This window comes from Scyliorhinus torazame, chromosome 1 (assembly GCF_047496885.1).
Source record: "Scyliorhinus torazame isolate Kashiwa2021f chromosome 1, sScyTor2.1, whole genome shotgun sequence".
NCBI classification, from domain to species: domain Eukaryota; kingdom Metazoa; phylum Chordata; class Chondrichthyes; order Carcharhiniformes; family Scyliorhinidae; genus Scyliorhinus; species Scyliorhinus torazame.
In genome coordinates this window covers 93,383,151-93,402,673 of record NC_092707.1, presented here as the reverse complement: position 1 = coordinate 93,402,673, position 19,523 = coordinate 93,383,151, and the positions used below count along the sequence as shown (strand labels likewise).

The 19,523-nt window shown below is 49.0% G+C and overlaps 1 protein-coding gene across 3 annotated transcripts in view; it reads left to right on the top strand.

The window, feature by feature from the left end:
* Window positions 1-18,934, top strand: part of LOC140410176 (septin-2) — a 260,093-nt gene extending 241,159 nt beyond the window's left edge. For all 3 annotated transcript variants that reach the window (XM_072498165.1, XM_072498163.1, XM_072498164.1), the window contains exon 13: window positions 16,353-18,934. The gene's annotated coding sequence lies outside the window, so the exon portion shown is untranslated. The remainder of the gene's footprint in view (window positions 1-16,352) is intronic.
* Window positions 18,935-19,523: the final 589 nt, after the last annotated feature.

Genomic DNA, 19,523 nt, shown 5'->3' with positions numbered 1-19,523 from the left:
GGGTATGATTCGCTGGGCTTCTCGAGCACCTCGCACACCTATCCTCCACCCCAAAAAATTTACTGAGCCGTGTTCCAGTCATATGTGCCCTGTGTAATACCTTAAACTGAATCAGGCTTAGCCTGGCGCACGAGGACGACGAGTTTACCCTGTTTAGGGCATCTGCCCACATCCCCTCCTCAATCTCCTCCCCTAGCTCTTCTTCCCATTTCCCTTTTAGTTCGTCCATCATAGTCTCCCCTTCGTCTCTCATTTCCCTATATATATCCGACACCTTACCGTCCCCCACCCATTTCTTTGAGATGACTCTGTCCTGCACCTCTTGTGTCGGGAGCTGCGGGAATTCCCTCACCTGCTGCCTCGCAAAAGCCCTCAATTGCATGTACCTGAATGCATTCCCTTGGGGCAACCCATATTTCTCGGTCAGCGCTCCCAGACTCGCAAACTTCCCATCCACAAATAGATCTTTCAATTGCGTTATGCCTGCTCTTTGCCACATTCCATATCCCCCATCCATTCCCCCCGGGGCAAACCTATGGTTGTTTCTTATCGGGGACCCCCCCAGTGCTCCGGTCTTTCCCCTATGTCGTCTCCACTGTCCCCAAATCTTCAGTGTAGCTACCACCACCGGACTCGTGGTATAGTTCCTTGGTGAGAACGGCAATGGGGCTGTCACCATAGCCTGCAGGCTGGTCCCCCTACAGGACGCCCTCTCTAATCTCTTCCACGCCGCTCCTTCCTCCTCTCCCATCCACTTACTCACCATTGAAATATTAGCGGCCCAATAATACTCACTTAGGCTCGGTAGTGCCAGCCCCCCCCTATCCCTACTACGCTGTAAGAATCCCTTCCTCACTCTCGGAGTCTTCCCGGCCCAAACAAAGCCCATAATACTCTTTTCTATCCTTTTGAAAAAAGCCTTCGTGATCACCACCGGGAGACACTGAAACACAAAAAGGAATCTCGGGAGGACCACCATCTTAACTGCCTGCACCCTCCCTGCCATTGACAATGCTACCATGTCCCATCTCTTGAAATCTTCCTCCATCTGTTCCACCAACCGCGTCAAATTTAGCCTGTGCAATGTGCCCCAATTCTTAGCTATCTGGATCCCCAGGTAACGAAAGTCTCTTGTTACCTTCCTCAACGGTAGGTCTTCTATTTCTCTACTCTGCTCCCCTGGATGCACCACAAACAGCTCACTCTTTCCCATATTCAATTTATACCCTGAAAAATCCCCAAACTCCCCAAGTATCCGCATTATTTCTGGCATCCCCTCCGCTGGATCCGCCACATATAGTAGCAGATCATCCGCATATAAAGATACCCGGTGTTCTTCTCCTCCCCTAAGTATTCCCCTCCATCCCTTGGAACCTCTCAGCGCTATCGCCAGGGGCTCAATCGCCAGTGCAAACAGTAATGGGGACAGAGGACATCCCTGCCTTGTCCCTCTATGGAGCCGAAAATATGCCGATCCCCGTCCATTCGTGACCACACTCGCCACTGGGGCCCTATACAACAGCTGCACCCATCTAACATACCCCTCTCCGAACCCAAATCTCCTCAACACCTCCCACAGATAATCCCACTCCACTCTATCAAATGCTTTCTCGGCATCCATCGCCACTACTATCTCCGTTTCACCCTCTGGTGGGGCCATCATCATTACCCTTAACAACCTCCGTATGTTCGTGTTCAGCTGTCTCCCCTTCACAAACCCAGTTTGGTCCTCATGAACCACCCCCGGGACACATTCCTCTATTCTCATTGCCATTACCTTGGCCAAGACCTTGGCATCTACATTGAGGAGGGAGATTGGTCTGTAGGACCCGCATTGTAGCGGATCCTTTTCCTTCTTTAAAAGAAGCGATATCGTTGCTTCTGACATAGTCGGGGGCAGTTGTCCCCTTTCCTTTGCCTCATTGAAGGTCCTCGTCAGTAGCGGGGCGAGCAAGTCCAAATATTTTCTGTAAAATTCAACTGGGAATCCGTCCAGTCCCGGGGCCTTTCCCGTCTGCATGTTCCTAATTCCTTTCACCACTTCTTCTACCGTGATCTGTGCTCCCAATCCCATCCTTTCCTGCTCTTCCACCTTGGGAATTTCCAGCCGATCCAAAAACTCCATCATTCTCTCCCTCCCATCCGGGGGTTGAGCTTCATACAATTTTTTATAAAATGTCTTAAACACTTCATTCACTCTCTCCGCTCCCCGCTCCGTCTCTCCATCTTCGTCTCTCACCCCCCCTATTTCCCTCGCTGCTCCCCTTTTCCTCAATTGGTGTGCCAGCAATCTGCTCGCCTTCTCTCCATATTCATACTGTACACCCTGCGCCTTCCTCCATTGTGCCTCTGCAGTGCCTGTGGTCAGCAAGTCAAATTCCACATGCAACCTTTGCCTTTCCCTATACAGTCCCTCCTCCGGTGCTTCCGCATACTGTCTGTCCACCCTCAAAAGTTCTTGCAACAACCGCTCCCGTTCCTTACTCTCCTGCTTCCCTTTATGTGTCCTTATTTATATCAGCTCCCCCCTAACCACCGCCTTCAACGCCTCCCAGACCACTCCCACCTGAACCTCCCCATTGTCATTGAGTTCCAAGTACTTTTCAATGCATCCCCTCACCCTTAAGCACACCCCCTCATCCGCCATTAGTCCCATATCCATTCTCCAGGGTGGACGCCCTCTCGTTTCCTCCCCTATCTCCAAGTCTACCCAGTGTGGGGCATGATCCGAAATGGCTATAGCCGTATATTCCGTTCCCCTCACCCTCGGGATCAATGCCCTACCCAACACAAAAAAGTCTATGCGTGAATAGACTTTATGGACATAGGAGAAAAACGAGAACTCCTTACTCCTAGGTCTACTGAATCTCCACGGGTCCACCCCTCCCATCTGCTCCATAAAATCCTTAAGCACCTTGGCTGCTGCCGGCCTCCTACCAGTCCTGGACTTCGACCTATCCAGCCTTGGTTCCAACACCGTGTTAAAGTCTCCCCCCATTATCAGCTTTCCGGTCTCTAGGTCTGGGATGCGTCCTAGCATTCGCCTCATAAAATTGGCATCGTCCCAATTCGGGGCATACACGTTTACCAACACCACCATCTCTCCCTGTAATTTGCCACTCACCATCACGTATCTGCCCCCGTTATCCGCCACTATAGTCTTTGCCTCGAACATTACCCGCTTCCCCACTAATATAGCCACCCCCCTGTTTTTCGCATCCAGCCCCGAATGGAACACCTGCCCTACCCATCCTTTGCGCAACCTAACCTGATCTATCAGTTTCAGGTGCGTTTCCTGTAACATGACCACATCTGCTTTAAGTTTCTTAAGGTGTGCGAGTACTCGTGCCCTCTTTATCGGCCCGTTAAGCCCCCTCACGTTCCACGTGATCAGCCGAGTTGGGGGGCTTCCCACCCCCCCCCCCTTGCCGGTTAGCCATCATCTTTTTCCAGCTTCTCGCCCAGTTCCCACGCGGCTGTATTTCTCCCAGACGGTGCCCCCCCGCCCATCCTTTCCCGCACCCACTCCCCCCTTTCCCCAGCAGCAGCAACCCAGTAATTCCCCCCTCCCCCCCCCCCCCCCCCGCTAGACACCCCGCTAGCGTAATTACTCCCCCCATGTTGCTCCCAGAAGTCAGCAAACTCTGGCTGACCTCGGCTTCCCCCCGTGATCACGGCTCGCCCCGTGCGGCGCCCCCTCCTTCCTGCTTCTCTATTCCCGCCATAATTATCATAGCGCGGGAACCAAGCCCGCGCCTCTCCCTCGGCCCCGCCTCCCATGGCCAACGCCCCATCTCCTCTCCCTCCCCACCTCCCCCCATCACCACCTGTGGGAGAAAGAAAAGTTACCATACCGCAGGATTAATCATACAATCCCTCTTCGCCCCCCCCCCCCCACTCGTCCCACCACTTTGTCCAAACGTTCATTTTCGTAGTCCAATCATTCCAATTTTTCCTCTACAATAAAAGTCCACGCTTCATCCGCCGTCTCAAAGTAGTGGTGCCTCCCTTGATATGTGACCCACAGTCTTGCCGGTTGCAGCATTCCAAACTTTATCTTTTTTTTGTGAAGTACCGCTTTGGCCCGATTAAAGCTCGCCCTCCTTCTCGCCACCTCCGCACTCCAATCTTGATAGACGCGGATCACCGCGTTCTCCCATTTACTACACCGAGTTTTCTTCGCCCATCTAAGGACCATTTCTCTATCCTTAAAACGGAGAAATCTCACCACTATGGCTCTGGGAGCTTCTCCTGCTCTCGGTCCTCGCACCATAACTCGGTATGCTCCCTCCACCTCCAACGGACCCGTCGGGGCCTCCACTCCCATTAACGAGTGCAGCATCGTGCTCACATATGCCCCGACGTCCGCCCCCTCCAAACCTTCAGGAAGGCCAAGAATCCTCAAGTTGTTCCTCCTTGCGTTATTTTCCAGTGCCTCCAACCTCTCCACAGATCGTTTCTGGTGTGCCTCCTGTATCTCCGACTTCACCACCAGGCCCTGTATGTCGTTTTCATTCTCTCCTGCTTTCGCCTTCACGACCCGAAGCTCCTGCTCCTGGGTCTTTTGTTCCTCTTTCAGCCCTTCAATCGCCTGTAGTATCGGGGCCAACAACTCTTTCTTCATTTCCTTTTTTATCTCCTCCACGCAGCGTTTCAAAAACTCTTGTTGTTCAGGGCCCCATATGAAACTGCCACCTTCCGACGCCATCTTGGTTTCTGCTTGCCTTCCTTGCCGTTGTTCCAAAGGATCCGCTGCAATCCGGCCACTTTCCTCTCCTTTTTCCATCCGTGTCCAGGGGGAACACCCTTCTGGTTTACCGCACGGTGTTTTCAGCCGTTAAAATTGCCGTTGGGGCTCCTATCAAGAGCCCAAAAGTCCGTTTCACAGGGAGCTGCCGAAACGTGCGACTCAGCTGGTCATCGCCGCACCCGGAAGTCATCCTTCTTTATATAATGTTAACGTTCACCTTGTTTTGTTAAATGCTGTTAATGGTTATGTAAAAAATTTTGTTTTGATAAAAATCTGAATAAAAATAATTTTTTTTTAAAAATGGAGTGACGTGCAATTTTCCAACCCAGACGGACTACACTTCAAACTAGGGAACTCTGAAGGATTATAGTTGGGGCATCTATCTACAGTGTGCTCCCCTACTTCCTTTAACACACTTGGATAGAAACAATCGGGTCCTGGGGATTTGTCACTCTAGTTCCATTCATTTCCTAGTCACTGATACTGTACTTGCTTTAATTGTATTAAGTCCTTACCCTCTATCAACTATCAAATTTTTTGGAACTTCGGACAAGTTAATCTCCTTTTCACCTGTAAAAACCAAGTTAATTGTTCAATATGTCTGCCATTTCCCCATTTAAAAAAAAAAATTATGTTTATTAAGAATTTTTAAATAAAATTTTCAACCTTACAAACAAACCCCCCCCCTAACAAAAAGAAAGAAAGCTCGCATAGCAAGACATGAACATGGCAAATCAATATGATACAGAACTTTGTACATTGGATTCCTCCCGTACATGTCAGTTTTCCGGATCATTCATGTGTTTTCTTGCTCAAATGCCCCCCAGATAACCCCCCCCCCCCCCCCCCCCCCCCCCCGCCAACGAAAGATCCATTTCCCCATTAATGACATTGGGCGGGATTCTCCACTCCCGAGCCGTCGTGAACGCCGTCGAGGATCACGGCAGCGCGAAACGGCCCCGATCCCGACCGATTCAGGACCTGACAATGGGCCAGGATCGGGGCCGCGTCATCTACACGCGCCAGGCCTTGTCGCCCACGTAAAGGCGGCGGCGCATAACGGGCGTCATCCACGCATGCGCGGGTTGGCCTGGGCCAACCCGCGCATGCGTGGTTGCCGTCCTCTCGAGGTCCGCCCCGCAAGAAGGTGGCGGACGGATCTTACGGGGCCGCGGAAGGAAGGAGGTGCTCCTTCAGAGAGGACAGCCCAACGATCGGTGGGCACCGATCGCGGGCCACCCCACATTTGAGGTACCCCCTGGTGCAGGGCCCCCCCGCAGGCCCCCCCCCCCCCCCCCCCCCCCCCCCAGAGTTCACGCACCACTCACGACGGCAGCGACCAGGTGTGGATGGCGCCGGGGGGAACCCGCCGTTTTGGCCTGGCCGCTCGGCCTATCCGGGCCTCAGAATAGCGGGGGTGCCGGAGAATCGTCATTCTGTGTGTCTCCGGCGATTCTCCGGCCCGCGAAACTTGACCAGGCCGTTCCCGCCGCTTGGGAGAATCGCGGGAGGGTGTCGGACCAGCATCCCGGGAAATTTTGGTGGCCCAGGCGATTCTCCCAACCGGCGTGGGAGTGGAGAATCTCGCCCAATATCTCCATTTTCAGCTTTCAGTGCGCCTACATTGCTCTTGACCACCCACTTTCCCTTTTATCTAACTGTAACATTTATTCTCATTGATTTTGATGTCATCAAAGTCTCTTATCCCAGATATAATTCTGGGAAACATCCCTGCATCCTTTTCCAAGACCTTGACAGAGTGTAGTTTTCAACTTCATCATTTGGTTGATGAACTAACAAAGCAGATCCCATGACTGTTATAGACCCATTTTGTTTTCCTTTTCACTGTGCTCTATAACAGGCAGCCCATTCACTTCACTGATTTGCTGGCCCAGTGGTAAAGACAACAGTAACCCCAAGCAGTTAATCTTGTGCATCATTCTCCAGTTTAATTTTTCAAGCAAGTTGGAATGAGCTGAAAGGAATTCACCATAGGACAGAGTTAGAAATATAGAGCCTGGTGACTTAAAGGTCAATGATATTTTGGCCTGCAAAGGAGTGGAACATCAAACTTACTCTGTCATTCAATATGATCATGGCTGATCATCTACTTCAGTGCCTTTTCCGCCACACAATTGCCATATCCCTTTTTGTCATTGACATTTAAAAAATCTGTCAATCTCTGCTTTAATCAAAGCTAATGACTGAACTCCATCAATCCTCTGGGGTAGAGAACTCTAAAGATTTACAATCTTCTGTATAACAAAATTCTCCTGATCTCAGTCCTAAGTGGCTTGAATTTTGAAATTGTGTCCTGTGGTCTAGACTCCCCAACCAGTGGAAGCATCTTCCCTCATCTATCTTGTCTATCCCTTCAAGTATTTTGTAGCTTTCAGTGAGATCACCTCTCATTCTTTGAAATGGTAGACAATACAGGCCCAGTTTCCTCAATCTCTCTCTTCATAAGACAGTCTGCAATCCCAGGAATACGTCTGGTGAACATGCACACTCTCTATGGCAGTAATATCCTTTCTAAGGTAAGGGAAGCAAAACTGCGCACAGTACTCCAGATGTAACCTGACCTAACCAAGGTTCTATACTTGCTACATTTGTACTGGGGTGGCACAGTAGTTAGCACTGCTGCCTTACAGCGCCAGGGATCCGGGTTCAATTCTGGCCTTGGGTAACTGTGTGGAGTTGGCACAGTCTCCCCGTGTCTGTGTGGGTTTCCTCCGGGTGTTCTGGTTTCCTCCCACAGTCCAAAGATGTACAGGTAAGGTGGATTGGCCATGCCAAATTGTCCCTTGGTGTTCAACAGTTAGATGGAGTTACAAGGGAGTGGGCCTAGGTAAGGGTGCTCTTTCAGAGGGTCAGTGCAGACTCAATGACCGAATGGTCTCCTTCTGCACTGTAGGAATTCTATGATTTCTTTCTATGAATTCCTCTTGTGATAAAGGCTAACATACCATTAGCCTTCTTAATTGTTTGCTGCACCTGCATGATAGCTTTCAGTGACATCTTGACGAGGACACACAAGTTTCTTTGTACATCTACACTTTGTAATCTCTCACCATTTAAGAAATATTCTTCACATCTGTTCCTCCGACTAAAGTGGAGAATTCCATATTTTTCGACATATTCTAGTTAGCTATTAAAATCCTTTGTGAATGGAGATTATGGGTGCGATCGGCTGGCCACGCTGCACTGGAAAAGCATCTTGCTGCGGCCAGGGGCACTGCCACGTACCAGATTCGCACTGCCACGGTGCCAAGCTGGCATTTTTTTGCGCCGTGCAATTGGGTCGGGATTGCCCACCATAGGTATTGGGGGATGCCGGGGACCCTCCCATGTTGCATTTGGGCTGGGGGGCGGTCGGGTATTTTTCTTGTGGGCCTCGGAGATTGGTACATCATTTAAAAATGGTGTTCCGATCTCGCGCTACAATGGGGAGTTCTGGCGAGCAGAGTTTCCCGTTGTAAAAAATGGGGCTATGTGCGGCCTCGGCCGCTCATTCCCCGTTTAGGCCCCTTATTCAACATGAGTAGCGTTGAATAACCATGTGTTTCTCAGCACTGCGAGTGCCAGGAAACGTGGCTAAACACGCTCGGAGGGGACTTTGATCCCTTTTGGGAAGATCGCGCCCTATATTTTGTTTTGACTTCGTATTTAGGGAATTTTTATTGAACTCTGAATATAATTTTCCTGCATTGCACTTCGTAAAATCGAACAGGCTTTTTGGCTTATTGTACTTTTCGTGAGTCCTTTTGGAAGCACAATTCAATTACTCCCAATCACCTCTTACCCCATAACCTCTAATTTCATTTTAAAATAAAATGTATTTTGAGTTCCATTTTAAACATAGATATTGAATTTGCTTTTAAAGCCCTTTAAGGCAGTGCATTCCAGATCATAACTTGCTGTTTTAAAAATTCTCCCCTATTTTTGGAAGATTTTGGGATACATCCAAGAATTTGAACCACATCCTCAAGCATTTTAACCAACAATCGTAAAGTGAGAATCATACCTCTAAACCAACAAATTGTTGATTGGTGGGGTCTACCAGCCTTGGCAGAAGGCAATGTGAAATTGAAATATCAGTTCAGTCCTGGTCTGTGCTGGATTTACATCAGCCAAGGTTAGGAGACAATTCATGCACTTGGCTGTTCTCTCTCCACATAAGAATACTAGGTGAGCCTCTGAGGCATATTCATGCACCATCTAGCTATCAGAATGTTTTGGATCCCTGTAATCCGGTTTAATTCCTGCTCCTTCATGGATATCCTAAAAACAAGTGGAAGTAGCTAAGCATGGAGCTTCATTAAAATAGTGAACATTGAGTTCTACCCTAAGACTCAGTTGCTGAAAGCAGTTTTCATTGTGGAACTGAAATATAGACTGAGGAAGCATGATCCTCGGTTGCTGTTTTAAGTCGGTCAATATCAGTCACAGTAATGGTAGGGACACTACATTTTCGCAAAGAGGAAAAGATTGCTATGGGGCCATATTTATGATTGCTGAGTAGCGTGTTATGATGTTCCCCATGAATGAAGAGCATGAATGGCATTCTTTATATAGACTCTCAAAAGAATGGTCAGAGCAGGCAGATGGAACCTTACAAAACTCTAGCCCAGTATGATTTACCACCTTCAGGAGAGGAAAGCAGGAATGGAATTGCTTTTTGACATGCAGCATAGAATGGTTGCTTAGAAATGAGAATTGGAACCAAACGCATCAAAGCACAAGGTGCGCATGCATATTCTGTCAAGTTATCCACATTTGGATCCCTTATAGCAAATAGTGGATGCATATCTGTTCAAAATTCTGCACCATCTGATTCACAGAATCATTGAATGACACAGCACAAAAAGAGGCCACTTGGTTCATCCCATCTATGCCAATTCTTTGAATGAGCCATCCAGTTAGTTCCACTCCCTGGCTCTTTCCCTGTTGATCTGTTTTTATTACCTTCAGGTATTTATCCAGTTTATTTATGAATGTCGCCTCTGGTTCTTATACATATCACCACTGGTTCTTATGCCTGACATCTGAAATATGTGTCGTCTGGTACTTGCTATTGATCCTTTTGCGTTTTTTTTCGAAACCGCAATCAAATTTCCTCTTAACCTTGTCTGCTCTAAGGAGAACTTCAGCTTTTTCAGTCTCTCCGCACAGGTTAAGCTTCCATCTGTAGTAATATTAAGACCATAAGACATAGGAGCGGAAGTAAGGCCATTCGGCCCATCGAGTCCACTCCACCATTCAATCATGGCTGATTTCAACTCCATTTACCCGCTCTCTCTCCATAGCCCTTAATTCCTCGAGAAATCAAGAATTTATCAACTTCTGTCTTAAAGACACTCAACGTCCCGGCCTCCACCGCCCTCTGTGGCAATGAATTCCACAGACCCACCACTCTCTGGCTGAAGAAATTTCTCCTCGTCTCTGTTCTAAAGTGACTCCCTTTTATTCTAAGGCTGTGCCCCCGGGTCCTAGTCTCCCCTGCTAATGGAAACAACTTCCCTACGTCCACCCTATCTAAGCCATTCATTATCTTGTAAGTTTCTATTAGATCTCCCCTCAACCTCCTAAACTCCAATGAATATAATCCCAGGATCCTCAGACGTATTCTAGCAAATGTCTACTACATCTGCTCTAAGCTCCTGATATCCTTTTTTGCATCGTGGTGCCCAGAATTGAACACCAATGTTGTGGAATTTATTGTAGATCTGAGCACCATAATGAAATTGAAAACTTGTTTTGTCCCTCTGGAAGTTCACATTGTTCTTTTTTAAAAAAATATATATTAAAGTTTTTTAACACAATTTGTCTCCCTTACAAACAATAAACCCCCCCCCCCCCCCCCCCCCCCCCTCGTAACAAAAAAAACGAGAAATCGCGCAGAGCAAGATATATACATGGCAAAATGATATGTTTACACAGCTTTATACACTGGCCCTCTCCCGTACGTGCCAGTTTCCCCAACCCTTCATGTTATCCCTTGCTCATCCACCCTCCCAGGCAGTCCCCCCCCCGCCCCGCCTCTTTCCCCCCCCCCCCCCCCCCAGGTTGCTGCTGCTGCTGACCGACCTTCCTCTAACGCTCCGAGATAGTCTAGGAACGGTTGCCACCGCCTGTAGAACCCCTGCGCAGACCCTCTCAAGGTGAACTTAATCCTCTCCAACTTTATGAACCCAGCCATATCATTTCTCCAGGCTGGGGGGCTTCGCCTCCTTCCACGTTAGCAAGATCCTTCGCCAGGCTACTAGGGACGTAAAGGCCAGAATGCCGGCCTCTTTCGCCTCCTGCACTCCCGGTTCGTCCACTACTCCAAATATTGCTAGCCCCCAGCTTGTCTTGACCCGGACTTTCACCACCTGAGATATTGCTCCCGCCACTCCTCTCCAGAACCCCTCCAGTGCCGGGCATGACCAAAACATATGGACATGGTTAGCCGGGCTCCCTGAGCACCTTCCACATCTGTCCTCCACCCCAAAGAACCTACTCAACCTCGCCCCCGTCAAGTGCGCTATGTGGACCACCTTAAATTATATCAGGCTGAGCCTGGCACACGAGGAGGAGGAATTAACCCTATCTAGGGCATCAGCCCACAGACCTTCCTCGATCTCCTCTCCCAGCTCCTCCTCCCATTTACCCTTCAACTCTTCTACCAGCGCTCCCCCCTCTTTCAACTCCTGGTGTATTTGTGACACCTTGCCCTCCCCGACCCATACACCCGAGGTCACCCTATCTTGGACTTCTTGTGCCGGGAGCAACGGGAATTCCCTCACCTGTCGCCTCACAAAAGCCCTCCCCTGCATATATCTAAAGGCATTTCCCGGGGGTAACTCAAACTTCTCCAGTGCCCCTCGGCTCGCAAACGTCCCGTCGATGAACAGGTCCCCCATTCTTCCAATCCCCACCCTGTGCCAGCCCTGGAACCCCCCGTCCATCTTCCCCGGGACAAACCGGTGGTTACCCCTGATCGGGGACCACCGATGCTCCCATTGCACCCCGGTGCCGTCTCCACTGGCCCCAGATACTTAGCGTTGCCTCCACCACCGGGCTCGTGGTATACTTTGTCGGCGAGAGCGGCAGCGGTGCCGTCACCAACGCCCCCAGGCTCGTTCCTTTACAGGACGCCATCTCCATCCTTTTCCATGCCGCCCCCTCTCCCTCCATAACCCACTTGCGGATCATCGCCACATTTGCTGCCCAGTAGTAGCTCCCCAGGTCTGGCAGCACCAACCTTCCTCGGTCCCTACTACGTTCCAGGAACCCTCTTCTTACTCTCGGGGTCTTATTCGCCCACACAAACCCCATAATACTCCTGCCTACTCTCTTAAAAAAGGCCTTAGTGATCACGATGGGAAGGCACTGAAACACAAACAGAAACCTCGGAAGGACCACCATTTTGACCGACTGCACTCTACCCACCAGCGAGAGCGGTAGCATGTCCCATCTTTTGAAATCCTCCTCCATTTGCTCCACCAACCTCATCAGATTCAGTTTATGTAGGGTCCCCCAACTCCTGGCTATCTGGATCCCCAGATACCGAAAGCTCCCCTCCGCCCTCCTCAGCGGTAGGTCCCCGATCCCTCTTTCTTGGTCCCCCGCCTGTAATACAAAGAGCTCACTCTTCCCTACATTGAGCTTATAGCCCGAAAACTCCCCAAACTCCCTTAGAGTCTGCATGACCTCCACCATCCCCTCCATTGGATCCACCACGTACAGCAACAGGTCATCTGCATATAGAGACACCCGATGCTCCTCTCCCCCTCGGACCACCCCCCTCCATTTATTAGACTCCCTCAATGACATGGCCAATGGTTTGATCACCAATGCGAACAACAGGGGGGACAGGGGGCACCCCTGCCTCGTCCCTCGGTACAGTCGAAAGTACTCCGACCTCCACCGGTTCGTCACTACACTCGCTATCGGGGCTCTGTAAAGGAGCTTAACCCAACTGATAAACCCTCCCCCGAACCCAAACCTACGCAGCACCTCCCAGAGGTACTCCCACTCTACTCGGTCAAAGGCCTTCTCCGCGTCCATAGCTGCCACTATCTCCGCCTCTCCCTCCTCCGATGGCATCATTATCACGTTTAAGATCGGTGTGCCGCACCTTGGTGCCGCACATTGGTGTTTAGTTGCCTGCCCTTTACAAATCCCGTCTGGTCCTCGTGGATTACCCCCAGGACACAGTCCTCGATCCTCGTGGCCAGCACTTTTGCCAGCAACTTTGCATCCACATTGAGGAGCGAGATCGGCCTGTACGATCCACGTTGCAGTGGGTCCTTGTCCCGCTTTAGGATCAAAGAAATTGTCGCTTCCGACATTGTCGGGGGCAGGGTCCCCTCCTCTCTTGCCTCATTAAAGGTCCTCACCAGTAGCGGGGCCAACAGGTCTACGTACTTCCTGTAGAACTCCACCGGGAATCCGTCCGGTCCCGGGGCCTTCCCCGCCTGCATGCTCCCCAAACCCTTGCTCAGCTCCTCCAACCCAATTGGTGCCCCCAAGCCAGCCACCTCTTGCTCCTCTACCGTCGGGAATCTCAGTTGATCTAGGAATCGTCTCATCCCCTCTTCCCCCGCTGGGGGCTGGGATCTGTACAGCTCTTCATAAAAGGCCTTAAATACCTCGTTTATTTTCGTCGCACTCCGAACCGTGGCTCCCCTTCCATCTTTGACTCCCCCTATTTCCCTCGCTGCCATCCTCTTACGGAGCTGGTGGGCCAGCATCCGACTAGCCTTTTCCCCATACTCGTAGGTCGCCCCCTGCCCTTTCCTCCACTGTGCCTCCGCCTTCCCTGTGGTCAACAGGTCAAACTCCGTCTGGAGCCGTCGTCTTTCCCCAAGTAATCATTCCTCAGGGGCCTCTGCGTATCTCCTGTCCACTCTCAAAATCTCCCCCACTAACCTCTCCCTTTCCATACCCTCCGTCTTCTCCCTATGAGCCCTAATGGAGATTAGCTCTCCCCTGATCACCGCCTTCAACGCCTCCCATACCACCCCCACTTGCACCTCCCCGTTGTCGTTGGCCTCCAAGTACCTTTCGATACACCCCCTCACCTTCCCACACACCCCCTCGTCCGCCAGCAGTCCCACATCCAGCCGCCACAACGGGCGTTGGTCCCTCTCCACTCCCAGCTCCAGTTCCACCCAGTGCGGGGCATGGTCCGAAACAGCTATGGCCGAATACTCCGTCCCCTCCACCCTCTGGATGAGCGCCCTACCCAGAACAAAGAAAATATCCGGGAGTAGGCTTTGTGTACATGGGAGAAGAAAGAAAATTCCCTGGCCTGCGGCCTTGCAAACCGGCATGAGTCCACTCCCCCCATCTGATCCATAAACCCCTTAAGTACCTTGGCCGCCGCCGGCCTCTTTCCAGTCCTTGATTTGGAGCGGTCCAGTACTGGATCCAACACTGTATTGAAGTCCCCTCCCATTATCAGGCCTCCTATCTCCAGGTCCGGAATGCGCCCCAACATGCGCTTCAAATATGAATCCTGCATCATCCCAGTTCGGGGCGTATACGTTTACCAACACCACCCACGTCCCTTGCAGCCTACCGCTCACCATTACATATCGCCCTCCATTGTCCGCTACAATAGTCTTGGCCTCAAATGACACCCGATTTCCCACCAATATTGCCACCCCTCTATTCTTCGCGTCCAGTCCCGAGTGGAATACCTGTCCTCCCCATCCCTTTCTTAGCCTGACCTGGTCCGCCACCTTCAGGTGTGTCTCTTGGAGCATGGCCACCTCCGCCTTCAGTCCCTTTAAGTGCGCGAACACTCGAGCCCTCTTCACCGGCCCATTCAGGCCCCTCACATTCCACGTTATCAGCCGGATTGGAGGGCTCTCACCCCCCCCCCCCCCCCCCCCCCCCCACGCCCCGCCGACTAGCCATCTCCTTTTCTGGGCCAGTCCCGTGTCCACGCCTCCCTCACCCTCCAGTCCCCCAGACAGGGGACCCCCGTTCCGACCACCTCTTCTGTGTCCCATTCCCTTTCGGCCAGTGCAGCAGTAACCCTGCCCTTCCCCCCCCCCCCTCCGCTAGACCCCTGTCTAGCTTTTTTGCTCCCCCCATGTCACTCCCGTAAGTCAGCTGACGCCTGCTGACCCCGGCTTCCCCCGCCGTCCCATTGACCTCCCCGTGTGGGAGTCTCCCAATCAATATGCATTCCTTCGTTCCCCTTCCCGCCTTTCTTCCCGCGCGCGGGAAAAAACCCCGCGCTTTCCAAAGCCCGCTCCACCCCCTGTGACGCAGCTCCTGTCGCGGCCTTGTCTCTCTCCCCCAGCCCATGTAACATTTCCTGCGCGTGATTGACCCCCTATATACAACAACCATCACACATCAAACCTCAAACATACCCCCACCCTCAAAACCCTCAGTTAGAGTCAAACTCTTCGGCTTGTACAAAGGTCCACGCCTCTTCAGGCGTTTTGAAGTAATAGTGTTGGCCCTTTTATATGACCCACAGTCGCGCTGGCTGCAGCATTCCGAATTTCACTTCTTTCCGGTACAACGCCGCTTTGGCCCGGTTGAAACACGCTCTCCGCTTTGCAACCTCCGTGCTTCAGTCCGGGTAATTTCGGATCTCTGCATTGTCCCACTTACTGCTCCGCTCCTTCTTGGCCCATCTCAGGACCCACTCTCTGTCCGTGAACCGGTGGAACCTCACCACCATCGCCCTTGGCGGCTCATTTGCCTGGGGCTTCTTCGCCAGCACCCGATGTGCCCTGTCCAACTCCAGCGGCCTCGAAGGGGCCTTCGTGCCCATCATCGCCTCGAGCATCGTGCTCGCGTATGCCCCGGCATCGGCCCCCTCCACTCCCTCAGGGAGACCCAGGATTCGCAGATTCTTTCTCCTCAACCTGTTCTCCAGGTCTTCGAGTCTTCCCGCCCACCTCTTATGTAGCGCCTCGATCTGCTCCACTCTCACCGCCAGGCCCACGAGCTTGTCCTCGTTCTGACTGACTCTTTTCTGTACCTCCTGGATCTTAGCTTCGTGGGCCTTCTGGGTGATCCCGAGTCCTTCAATTGCCGAAAGCATAGGCGCCAACGTCTCCTTGCGCATCTCCTCACGCTGCTCCTCGAAGCAACGCTTGATGAACTCCTGCAGCTCCCCTTTGTCCCTGGCCGCCGCCATTTTGTTTTCTTTCCCTCGCTTCTCCCGTTGCTCCAGTGCCGCTCCTTTGGCCGTTACACTTCTGGTCCGTTTCATAGAAGTTGGAGGGGGACCTCTCTCTTCCCTTCCCCACGGGTTGCGTCAAAAAAAAGTTCCGTTGGGGCTCCTCTAACGAGCCCGAAAGTCTGTGGTAGCGGGAGCTGCCGAATCGTGTGGCTTAGCTCCGCATAGCCACAACCGTAAGTCTTCACATTGTTCATTAATTGTTCGTTAACATTTCAACATAATATTAAATCTCGTGGAATCATAATGAGCTTTCCAGCACTTGTAATAGTTCAGGAAATGAAAAATTACTTAGAAACAAATGTATTAATTTTCATGCAGTGGTAGGGTTACTGGATTAAATTGTATGCATGACTTACGCAAATGTAGTATGGTAAGTTCGTAATGCTATTGTATTTTTCTTTGTAGGGATAGAGTGTAATGCAAATATCTTGTTTGCAATCATTCTTGATGTCTCTTGGAATCCATGCTGACTGTATGAGTTAATGGCAAAACAGAAGAGGAAACGATCTTCACAAACCTTGCATGGGATTTCTTTAACATTCTATTGTAATCACAGATATATTTTCTACATTGCCTATTTGTACTGCTACTTGATTACAGTGGGAACCTTTTTACGGTTTTTATATAGCGTGTAAACCTTCATGTATTGTTGCTGCACATGTCAAGCTTTCACAGCCATCTAATCCCTTTCCCCAAGTGGCAGATTTTGGTGGGTTTCACAGAACCTTTCTCAACATCACAAAAATGCTCATCAATGAGGTGGAAGTACAGCCAAGAGCGCTACCCAATGGAATCCCTGAAATGAATTGGGTTAAATGCAGCAGAAACGTAGGCATTGCACCAACCTTCACTTTAATTTGCCAATAAAGCAAAAATATACTGCTGACAAAGACCCAAAATGCCAACTGAATTAAACACCACGATCCAGCTAATTGGCACAGTTGCTTTGTGTCACAAGTAGTATCCCTGCTGACAAGTTCACTGATAAGTGAACACCAGTTAATGGCGGTAATTCCCTTCCCCGTCATTATTTTTTAAACTTTGATGAATAGCCAAAGTAAACTAACAGTTACCCATTTGCTTGCCAATCTGCAACAGATGCATCTGAAATGCTTACTCATGATTTGTGGCAGACTCAGACTATTTTCAAATTATTTTACATCAGGTTATATACCTCAAAGATTTAGTGCCAGCAAATGTGCTTTTGCAAAATTCTGCGATGTGAAACTCTGCAGTTAAACCTCATAATTCAGTGCTTCTTGAAATCAAGATTCAGACATGCCACAGATTCCTTTAAATTCATAGTGTACTCCAACATCTAGAAATTCAGCTGTACTGTACATACATTAGGTGTGCATTTTTTGGTAATTTACTTTCATATTTTTGATATCTTAAAGCCCGTTTTTGCCCTAGGTTTGTTAAATGAAAGGTGCTTGGTGTTTTTAGTTCAGTTGATTGCAATCGTGCATAGATGTCAGGTGGTTGTGGATTCAAGTCACAGCATTCTAAGACTTAAACCTGCAATCTAAGGTTGGCGCACCAACACACCAAGGGAACCACATTGTTGAAGATGCTATTGAACTTTGGTGGCTGAGTTGAACAATCGTTGCCCTTTCCAACAAATTGTTATGACAGCATCCTGGCCAATGGTTTTCCCTCAATTAATACTAGCAATAACAAATGACCTGTTTATTTACCTCAATCCTGTTTGTAGCACCTTGCAATGTGTAAAGTGGCTACCGTGTTTGTTTACAACAGGTACATGCACTTCAAACAAATTAATTAACTGGGAAGCACATTGAAAGATTTGAGTGTTCTAGGTATTACTTAAATGTAAATCTCTTCTTTATGAACATATTCTAAGCCAGGCTACTGATTGGCTTTATTATAATTGGTACAGAATTTCTTTACCAATTTTTAAGAGGATCACACGGCGCAGATTTTTTTTCCATAAAAAATGCAATTCTGTTACTTTGCTTGTTGATGGTGTTGGAATCATAATATTGTAAGATTAGTGAAATCTGCTTTAAATGAAGCATTTGAGTACACTGAGTCTGAAGCTTCATTGCTTGTACAAAGATCTGTGATATAAAGGATAATGCATAAATGGAACTGCCAAACATTTCAGAATTTTTGAACTAAACTAAATTCAAATTTTCCATCTGTATTTCCAGCACCACTTTAATTTCTATTGGAACAGTTAAAGCAAGTTTATTGGTGTTGTAAAGCTCCTCCATGATGCAGCCTTATCAATTCATAGCCTTCAACTAACTAGACTGTTCAGCTTGCATGATAAAACTGCAGAGTGTAACAATAATATAACAGTAATTTACTTGATTTACACCTCCTGCACTGTGCATCTTCCTTTAATGCAATTTTTTTGGGGGTACGGCATAATACCTATCAAGTGCAGTTCTTTTAAATGGCTGACTTTAACATTCAAGGTCTATTCAGCAGTCTAGTGAGTGTCTATAGGTGGAAGCCTCCCAAGCCAGATATTATGCATCTTGGTTTAGAAAGTTAAGATGCTTCAAAAACACTAAATGACTGGTTTGTCCTTCAAGGAACTGTTGACTATGGGGCAACCTTGTCTCAGGAGTTGTCCACTTACAGAGAACTGACCATCTGAGTACAGACAAGCTTTTGCATTAATGTGGCTGCTGTGTTCATTATGTATGAGTGGAGTGTACTACAGAATGAGCTGCATTCCATTTGTGCCAGGGAGGGAAAACCCGAGATGCTTATTTCAGTGTTTGTCATACTGTTTTCATATCCAGACATTGTTATGTTCATCAATTGCCTTATAATTGACAGTTACACTACTTTCTTTTGGTAAGGGGAATGGGATTGGTTTTGTTTGGCTTGATGACAACCTGCCTTTAGGAGCTTTTGTTAGTAATTTCAAACATACTCATAAAATGCTTTTATCTTCATACACTACATTTGTTTTTGTATCAAGTAGTCAAAAATAAATTGTACAGCACTGAGCCAAATGACTCTTTTATCATTTCATCATATTTAACCTGCATTTCTCTCAAAGCCTCCATCAGCCACAAGAGCAGGACTGTGTTGGTCACTGGCTACTGTCTGACCATATAATAGATGCCAGGTGAGTAGAAAGGACAAAACTACTTACAGATTTTTCTGCTTATTTGTTCGTATGAAATAGGCTATTTAATGATGGCCAGAAGCAGAAGAAGCTTCTTAACAATGCCTGTGAAATGAACATTATTTGTTGTGCAAAGCATGTACCAAGACCTCAATCTCAGCTGACAAGTGAACAGTAATGAAGGATGTCTCCATTTATAAGGGTTTTGCTCACCACCAAGGGTCAGTTGCCAGAAGTAGTCATTAAGATGTGTTGATACTGAGTGAGTGAGATGTATGGGCTACAATGTAACATGAGTCTGTATAATGATTTGTAATATGGTTCCTTGTTTGTAGACTCTACCCACATAGTTGCTCATTGATTTATTAAAGGAAGTTGTGTTGATAGTTCCTCAATGATCTTTGGGAGGTTAGCCAAAGCGAAGCTGAGGAAATAACTTCCACTTAGTCCTCAGAAGCAGTTAGTTG